The sequence below is a fragment of the Etheostoma spectabile genome, chromosome 21 (assembly GCF_008692095.1).
Source record: "Etheostoma spectabile isolate EspeVRDwgs_2016 chromosome 21, UIUC_Espe_1.0, whole genome shotgun sequence".
Taxonomy (NCBI): domain Eukaryota; kingdom Metazoa; phylum Chordata; class Actinopteri; order Perciformes; family Percidae; genus Etheostoma; species Etheostoma spectabile.
This window is the reverse complement of record NC_045753.1, coordinates 13551592-13561397: the sequence shown is the minus strand read 5'-3', so window position 1 is coordinate 13561397 and position 9806 is coordinate 13551592. Positions and strand designations below refer to the sequence as shown.

At 39.7% G+C, this 9806-nt stretch overlaps 1 long non-coding RNA gene across 1 annotated transcript in view; it reads left to right on the top strand.

Annotated features, from left to right (window-relative positions):
- Positions 1-9806, top strand: part of LOC116671590 (uncharacterized) — a 14712-nt gene that overhangs the window by 4496 nt on the left and 410 nt on the right. Inside the window, exon 2 of the long non-coding RNA XR_004327309.1 lies at positions 3779-3783. This is a non-coding gene — a long non-coding RNA (uncharacterized LOC116671590). The remainder of the gene's footprint in view (positions 1-3778; positions 3784-9806) is intronic.

The window sequence follows — 9806 nt, the reverse complement described above, 5'->3', positions numbered from 1 at the left end:
AGTAAAGAAAGACCGAAAGATTTGAGTATAAAATGAGCTTGCATCCCTACCTGTCTCCTCGTGTCTTTAATCACAGCGGTGAATGATCGCCGAAAACGTGGTATTCCTACTTCGTAAACACTCCAAGCTATTAGAATATCCAAGCCTTGTAATCCATAATTATCTGGTCCCCTCACAATCTGGTAGTTTCTGGCCAAGTTTCGACGTAGAGAAATCTAGATAGCTCATCATTTCTCGGTTTTGATTGTGTGTATCTTTTCCCCTCCGGACACGGTCGGAATCTCTGGCTTCTGCCCTTTCCACTGATATCTCTCCCCAGCCAATAGCATAAGCCTATCTCAAGAAATCCTTCAGACCAGCCAATCAAATCCCACATTCCCCATTGGGCCCACGTGGGAAAAACTGACAGCAGATCCGACCAGTTAGAGAAAGAGGTCATAAAACTGGCATCCCTGTGTAGCCAATCAGAAGACGAGTCAATTGATATCAAACATGGCCAACAAAAACTTTCCCTGAGAGGGTCTCCAGCCCATTCAAACCAAAAATATTGCCTTTTTATGGCATTTCACCATTTCATCAAATTATGATTACTTATTCCTATAAATCTATGTATGTACTTCTTTCAGGTATATGTGTGAGTGATGTAGATGTGTTTTGTATTTCAGAAGTTTTGTATTTAGCACTTTTTTGGCTTTTTTAGAAATTAGAAATGAGACAAACGCACAGACATATCGTAGAAAAACATTCATATAAAATCCATTTTATAAGTAATTTCTTCTGTTTTTTTTTCTGTTCTAAGTTGAGACATGTGGCTAGGGTACTATTTTAGTATATAGCAGTTGTAATATGCTTACAGTAGAGATTTTTATTAATTTTTCAGATGATTTACTTGGACGGAAATTGAAATTCTGGTTCTAACCTCTTAGCTCTGTTTCAGTAAGGCCTAGTGTCACAAGCCACTAGAAACAACAAATTGAGTGTTAGCTTCACAATGAACTCAGGGTCATCCCAGAGGGCCAAAGCATGTGGAAACAGCAGCATTTTTTTAGGGGGTAAAAATTTAGGCGAGAAAATCATATATTTTCAAGTGTATCTGAAGAGGTTTAAAGGAGAATTCCTGTCGATTACAACACGTAGCTTTGTTCTTTGTAAATTTGGAGTGCTGTCAGTAGAGAGAAAAACGAAAAGCCTACACCGTGTTATCCTCCTGCTAGTGTCAGCACCCAGCAGGCTTTAACAGGGCACGTTTTAAATGTGTTTTTAGCCTCTAAACATGTTCACAATGTCATTAGTGACAGTGCCTACCCATGTGAAGTGATTCCTTCAGAGTGAACACAGTCAATATGACTGCAGTAGATGTGAAGAAATGCATGAAAGTTCTGCTAATTCAGCTGTGTTTAGTTCCTGTGTGGAGACGGCAGTTAGAGAGCTTAGGGACCGTCTACAAACTACAACAGAAAAGAGATAAAACAAAAATATGTAGGCTATCAATTTAATGATTAAATAAAGTAGTGTCTCCAAACCTACGTCAATTATAGCTTGTCTCCTGCTAGTGTTACTACAGCACTTACTTTTATGCTTATTTTTGAAGATGTTTGTATCTCTTTTTTGGTGTTTGTAGTTTGTAGATGTCCTGAAGCACTCCTTGCAGTATCAACACAGGAACTTAACAGAGCTGAATTAGCACAACTTTCATGCCTTTCCTTCAAATCTACAGCAGTCAGATTCACTGCGTTCACTCACATGGGTAGGCATTTTTAGTGACATTTGAACATGTTAAGAGGCTAAAAACACATTTAAAACTTGCCCTGTTTAAGCCTGTTGGGTGCTAACTTTAGCAGGAGGGAAACACGGTGTAGGCAGCACCAATTATTTTTGTTTTTCTCTCTACTGACAGCACTCATAATTTACAAACAACAGAGCTACGTGTTGGAATCGACCAGAATTCTCCTTTAACCCGAATATAATCTTTTTTTTTTAAATCTGCAAGTAAACAGGCTGCCTGTAGACTATGAAAAAATACTGTAATATTAATATTGTAGCTAGCAAGGACTTCAGGTGGGCAGAAACAATGGGGAAAAAAAGTAAAGCAAGTCAAACTATGTTAAAAAAAGTAAGATGCAACATCATCTATACTTAATGTATTTACAAATTTTTGCATTACAAGAAATATTGTATTCAGACTCTCTCTCTTCAGGACCCTACTATGAGTCTGCCTCCAGTCAAAGCTCTGCTGTGGGGGACTACTGTATATCTCATATTTATAGGTTGATGATGGAGTCTACACACATTTCTACAGTTTTTGGGATGGGATGAAATACCAATCTCCAGAGATGAAAGGCCTTACGCCAGATCTACTTATTTGGTTATTTGGCTTTGCAGCCCTTACTGGAAAGGAATAAATGGTAGGTGGGGAAGTGTGGACGTATATGAGTGTGTAGCAGGTGTAAAAGCGTGAAATATAGCGGCAGTGAAGGGTGCAGCGTAAACCTGACCACTCTAACTTTTTTTAATTTGGATTGGCAAGTCAACTGCCAGGATTGCAATATTTTATCATCAAGTCGTTTTCTGAGTATATCCCGCTCTAAAGCAGAGTGGCTCTCCATCATGTTTGTCAGAGGGGACTTTATTGAAAAACACTGAGACTGGATTGGATGCTGGGCACACTTTGCTGCTTGTAGAAGGGGGTATGTATGAGGGCTGGTATTGGTTGAGTGATTATATTCAATTTGCTAACAAGCCATGCCCTTGGTCAGATAATGCATCTAAATCCATTTCCTTAGCAAAGAAAAGCTCTTTGTTGATTATGGTTAAAGGATGGTAACTTTCATAAACAATGTCATATTTGCTCAAACTGTCACTATACCCTGATAGTGATAGACTACGTAAAATCCTCTGCCTCTTCCTGGTGCTCCTAATGGCTCCATAAGGAAAGCAACCAATCAGAGCTGAGGAGTCTCTAAGGCAGTGTCAATGACTGATCGTGAACTGCGGTCAAACTGTAAACTTGGCAGCACTGATCAAATATGATTCAATATTCTGTTACTGCATTGCCTCTTTCCTCGCACCGAATGTTTTCAGAAACAGTTTTTGGCCATTTAGCTGAAAAATGAGATTGTTTCGATTGGTAGGTGGTGCTTGGTCTTCAATTGAGAAATAAGCAATGGTTGGTTGTTAATCTTTTGGTACAGTGAAAACTTGCAAATGAGCAGAGGACGAGTGAGAGCAACATGTTTTTTTCACATATGTCTTATGTGCTACCATCAGGGAATAATGCCAGTTTCAGCAAATATAAGAAAACGCTATTTTTTTTGTAAAAGTGACCTTGAATTACAGAGTATAGAAATGACACAATAAACTACAGTTATTCAATTTTGGTTGAACAGTTGACAATAAAATGGCTTCAACATATAATCATGTTTACCTCAAGGCTTTGTCTCTGGATCTTTTTTCTGTAAATCAGGTACTTACTCCCAACAGCATAATACCCAAATCGCAAAGGATTTTAAAAATGCTTTCCCAACACTATTCACGGGAATCCAACAGTATTATATTGTATTTGCCACCACCATGTGTAGATTCATTCAGGTAATACAAACTCTGAACTGTAATGATAGAGTTAAAAAAGTGTTAACTTTAACCCATTGAGCCATGTCAGCTCAAGAGTACACCGCTAATAAACCCTTTGGATGAGTTTGTCTCTTGTTAAAAAGTATTTGCTATTAACAACGAAACAATTAACCACTTACAGTATAGGTACTTAATAATTGTGCCAAAGGATAGGTTGAATGTCTATCGTAAACCTGTAGCCTTTTGTCTTTAATGAACAAAGTGAGCAAAATAAAAAGCCATTCATGAGCATAAATCATGTTTCTTTTTTTGCATACTACGAAAAACAGCTTTTGAAAGATACAACAATCACATTCTGTCATGGTGCTGGAAACAAGTTTTAATTGCTGCATTTTATTTAAAAAATAAATAGCAGAGTGCATTGGAATTAGTTGTTTTTTTTGTGTCTGTCCTGAATTTGTTCAAGGACCCCTGACTGAAATATAGTGCTTATGAATCCTCAAGGTAATGGAAAAGATGCTCTGCTGACAGGCAACAGAGACCCAGGGTCATGTTTTTCCTCGCACACATAAATCTTGGCCTCTTCTTGCCCCCTGCCAGCCCTTCTCATACATCTGTAGCTGGAGCCGTCTTTTGGCTATCTTGACTGATTGAGAGGCATGATTTATATCAACGGGCCAGGACTATAACAGAAAATTCAATTAAATAGAGGAACATAAATAGAAGATAAATGAATAAATGCCTTCACCTCTCTGCAGGACTCCTTCCCACTGGCCTGTGTCCACATGAAAATACATTAAGTGCGTTTCTGTAAAAAGATTGTTTTCATGAAAACAATGACTCACGGCATGTTCAGTATATTAGCAGATTTGTACACAATGGTGGTTAATTGAGCTAAAAGGGCATACTGAGGTACAGTGTACATACATATTCATACTTGTAAAGCAATGCAGTGGCTGAAAGACAGCAACACAACAGAGAGAGATCTAATGTGCGTCCTTGAGAGGAAAACAGCTGAGATGGAAACTTGTAAAGAACAGGAACTACTCTGTCCTGTACAGCAGAGGAAGGGGTCATTAGTTGTTCATAGGGTGGCGAGGAGGACAGGAGAATCTCTCTCGCTCTCCTCCAGATAGGTTGCTAGAGTGACTTTTGAGATTTGATACTTAAACCTTGAAAGGTCTGTTTCCCGTTCCCAATTTAGACCTGACCTTTCCAAGCTCGACCATACCTCCACACATGAAAATAGGATCAACTCAGGAAGGACGCAATCAGCCTCTATGCGCTCGCTCACCACTCGGGCAAAACAGCTAGGTATGGACCAGTCTGAGCACTCATACAGTATTGACGCTGCTGGTTGTTTCACCGCTTAATTTGTCGGGTTGATGAAGTATTTATAGACCTTCCTATCGAAATGCACCCCATGTAAATTAAGCCTTATCATAAATAATACATTGGCAAAAAATATGCACCACTAAAATTGGAAGCAGATACAAAATACTTGTTTCCTGCCTTCATAATGTGCCAGAGAGTTTATTTTCTGTCCTGCAGCGTGGTTGTTTAGCTTCCAGCGAGGATCATTAATATATGACTCCCCATTTCAGATGCCCTTGCTCGACAAGGAGTTCTAAATCTGTACTAGTGTTTAGGAGGACACTCATCTTAGCTTTGCGGGGCCAAGCCTGTCTTCCTACTTAAGTAGGAACTAATTTATGCCCGGTGATAAAAAGTACATAAAATAAAAGCAAGGAGTTGCCCGGGGCGAGAAATGGCAATAAGAGGTGTGAGCCCTCAAAGGCAATAATTCAGAGTGATTTATAACTCACTGACAGGAATGTTTCACCAGCATGCCAGTCAAATGCATCCCTGTCATCATGAACTGAAACAGCAATCTGCACATGTACGCCTCAGAAAACTATTCTGATATTTATTTCCCTCATAGACACATTGTGGAACATTTATAAGGTCAACCCAATCATGTTATTTCCAGAAACTGTATTGGGATAACATTCCACCATCTATGGTAAAACACATGGCTCAGTTGCATGATTGGAAGTGTTTTTCATGCTCTGCAATTGAATGATTATCAGGTTGTGGGGTCACACCTGTCTTGGCTATAAATGACAAAAAAAAGAAATAATATATTCACAATCACATTTGTTACCGGGCTGGTCAATGGACATTCACTCTGCTTTACAGCAATGAACCAAACCAAACAACTGAAGATATGTTAGAGAATTCAGGATAAGAATAGCTAAATTACAATGATGCTCTTTAAAATTTGTGTGAAAATGCTAGCTATGAAAATACATAAAGTTTTAACATCATTTTAATCAACATATTTTCAAATAAAATGCCCAGGGTTGCTCTTGCTCAACCCCAGCTGGCAAGTTCCTTTACTCTGTCTCTCTCACACACATACACATGGTCACATACGCAATTATGCAAAGAGACAGCGGAGTCACAATAATGTGAATGCTCATGCACACAGTGTACAGGGCGTGCACACGCTCACGGACACAGCGAGACATGCCTGATGCAAAGGTGATGAAATGAAGACCGTCGCCATGTGGGGTGCCAATAACAACGCTATTCCTTGCTTTACTCCCTCTGCGCCATATCCATAGCATCTGCTCTCCCCTCATTAATCATGGGAGAGATGGGAAGGGGGCTGCCACTTGAAATAAAGCTTGATCATCACATGGAGTGCTGCGGACCACATCCTGCCATTTAGCTAAACTGTTTTTGTCGTGTGTCTTACCCATCTTCCCTCATGGCTACACTGCTTGTTAGTTTTCCTCATACGCTGTGTCGCATAGCCAGCTTGACATGGTTCCAATGCCATCTGTTGGGGGATATCACCCTGTGAACTAGTGGGAAACATAAAGGCTGTTAACCCCCTGCTCATAAATGGCATTTAACCTGGACTTGACAAAAAAGCCACCTGCAGATACAGTTTCCCAAGAGGGTCTCTTGACTTTCTGCAAAACATGAGTGATGCTCAAGACGCTGCCGCGTCACAGTGATGTATTCCCTCAGCAGCCTGGTGGGACTAGCAGACTGTGTGTCCTGCATTTTGCTGCTCATCATTTCAGAGGAGAATGAAATTACCTTTGAGACACTCTCTGCCATCTCATCCTTTCAAATAGAGCCTCACCATGGTGTGTTCTTGGTTGGCCGGAGGCTACAGAGGCTCATCACAGACTAGCATGTGTAGACATATGTCACCATAGACACAAGGACAGGAGTTTGGAAGCTCAAGGACACCATTAGAGGGTTCTCTCTGCCAAAGCTAAAAATACAGGGAGAAATGGATAAGAAAAGGTTCCCCCCAGGAGGTTTCATATTTTTATTATTAAGGTCCAAATAGACCAAAGTTAGAAAGCTAAAATCCATTGCAGTGTTTTAGTGAAGAATTCACTGGTAATCATCATCATGCGATACGTTCTAGTCACAATAAAAATAAGTTTGGGAATAGGAAATTAGGAAGGCCCTTTTTTTGTTTTGCTTTTTCTGAGTTTATTATGATCACCTCAACTTGATTTCCCAGCTGTTTTAATGACCACATTACAAAGGAGGACCAGCGCTGCCAAACAACTACTATGTGCAGCTGCGGCTTCTTTGAGTTACAGGGAGGTTTAATGAGCACGAAACATCCTCTTCACTGTCATAGAATCACTCTGACAAAAGACCTTAGAAGCCGTATACCCACGAAATACATATTGGGTGTGTTCATGAACCTTACCTGTCAGAAATCTGTGTGACAGAACTAATGAAAACTCCACAAACATGTGATTCCCTAGCGCTGTGATAACTAAGAGCCTTGTCACAGTCTATAATGCTCTATGAGCAGCAGATGCAGTGAGTATATGTGTTACCTTTTGGGTCGTTGAGAGGGACACATGATACCTTGCTGAGACCCTCCATCATCAAACTCATGACAGGCATGACAGAATACAGCCATGAACAATTTGTGTCCAATCATGACAGCTAATGACAAATGCCCATCACAGTGGAGCTACAACCTGTGCAGTGTCGAAGCATAAGAGGCTCTGGAAGGATATGGGAGAGGCTCATCGCCCACAGTGGATGTAGCTGGAGAGTAAATGGCTGCTGTGCTTGAAGTCCCAGAGACTGTCATTCTATATAATGATGTGTGTTTCAAAGACCGAATAACCTTCTGATGATGAAAGTGCATCTCACCATGTGCTATCATAATAAGCTCACATTGGAGTTAATTCCACTGCGCTTGGCTTCAGTTCAGTCTTTTGATTGCCTTTGGAGGTTGAAGGATGCTTTTGTTTCTTTTAATGACCTTCATAATCTGAGCTAATTTCCTCATTGCCACCTTCCCCACTTGAACATTAAATTCAGGTTTCATTGTACTCTTCCCACCAGCAAGCTAGTCTGTAAACAGCATGGCTCCAGCACTTCATTAATTCTTTTTTACTTTTTTAAGGCCAGAAATGATTTGTTTACTTCTATTGTATGCACAAACTTTCAGTTTCCCCTCAAGGGCCCAAAACAATCCAGTCCTACATATTGATTAGCAGATGCCTTTTGGGGCCCTGAACATTTTTTAAGAATTGAGCACTGCCGTTTTAATGAAAATCAGGGGTGAAGCATGTATAATCCATACACATGCTTTGAATGATTTATTACCAGTTATTTTTGTTATGGAACCAATTTGTTTCATTAAATGCATTGGTTTATTTATTGAGCTGTTGGGACGAGGTTGAAAATTAATAAGCAAATAATTGCCAACAAAAGCGAGGTTTCATGCAAGCGGCTCGGTAAAATATTGCTTTGTAAAGTGATTCTGAGCGACCCCCCCCCACACACACACCTCTGATATGCACGGCAAAATCTCCCCTGCAGCCTTTATTAAAAAGCCGTTACATGGCTAATGGAGGATATCATAGATACTCCGTAACTCAATTCATACTCATATTCAACAAACAAAAAAACAAAGACTGTTTAATGAAAAGTGGTTACTTGGTTACATGGTTTTCTAAAAACCATACACTACAGAATGTGTGTGTCCAGAATCGTATAATATTTCCCTTTTTATAATATTATTGGCTACTAATGAGTGCTCTTACTAAAGTGTTTGTAATAAAATTCTGTAATTTACTCTATTCTAATTACATTTTTGTCTTTTTCTTACATGTGTTTGTGTGGCATAAAAGGGCTACAGCTGCATTCCTGCATTTTCTTTGTGCATTCCCGTATTGTTTAATGACAAGGAATATGAATTTTGAACCTTCTCCCACTTAGTCGACAAAGGTATCCGAGCAATACCGGGATACAAGTGCAGCAGTGAGGCCGGCTACACACTGGCTCCGTCTGGCTGCGTGGATTCTCCTATGTCCTACACAGCAGAAACATATCTGACGCGGCGCTGCTGCTGCTAGGTGACGTACAGGGAGGGCTACCTCGGGACGTAGCACCGACAGATTCAAACTCGGAATAATGGGTAAACATAAATATATAGGCTAATGATCTGATTAAAGCAAGACAACGTCAGCAGAGTTGACGGCTAAATAGGTTACAGAATATTTTGCTCTGTGTGACGGGGGCAATATTTGTGAATTGATTTTTCGAATTGATTTTTTTTTACATTTATACCTGCGTGGAAATAAAAACACGCCATGCAGCTGACACGCTCGCGCAACACATCCAGTGTGTAGCCGGCCTAAGGTTTAGAAAATCTTTAATTGGCGTCAGTGTCGTTCACTTTCAGATAGATTGCCTTGTGAAAAAAAGTTTATATATGTTGTATAAACCAAAATAATATAATAAGAAGTTAATGCTTTGAGATTTCCCTAAGTTACCATCTTGAGTCATATAGCACTTCATTCAAAAATTTTAGAATATTTTCTAAATGTGCAGTCATCATAAATAACACCACACCATAAGGACAATAACTGAAAAAAGAAAAACAAGGTTAAAACAGAAAGTCTCAAGATTTTGCTTTCTCTTTGTTGCGTTTGAATGGCAGCTGGCATCAACACATGTCTTGTTTCATTTCCTACAAGTACAAAATAGTAAAGTACATGAATTTCTAATGCAAATATACTCTGCTATGAAGATGAGTATGTGTATTACTGTGCTGTATTAGTGCAGTATGTTATATATAACTCAAGTTTCCTCCATGCCTTGTTCAGTGGCACATTGAGCAAAGCAATCCATTTAAGAGAGGAAAGAAATTGCTGTCATTGTGTGTGTGTGTGTGT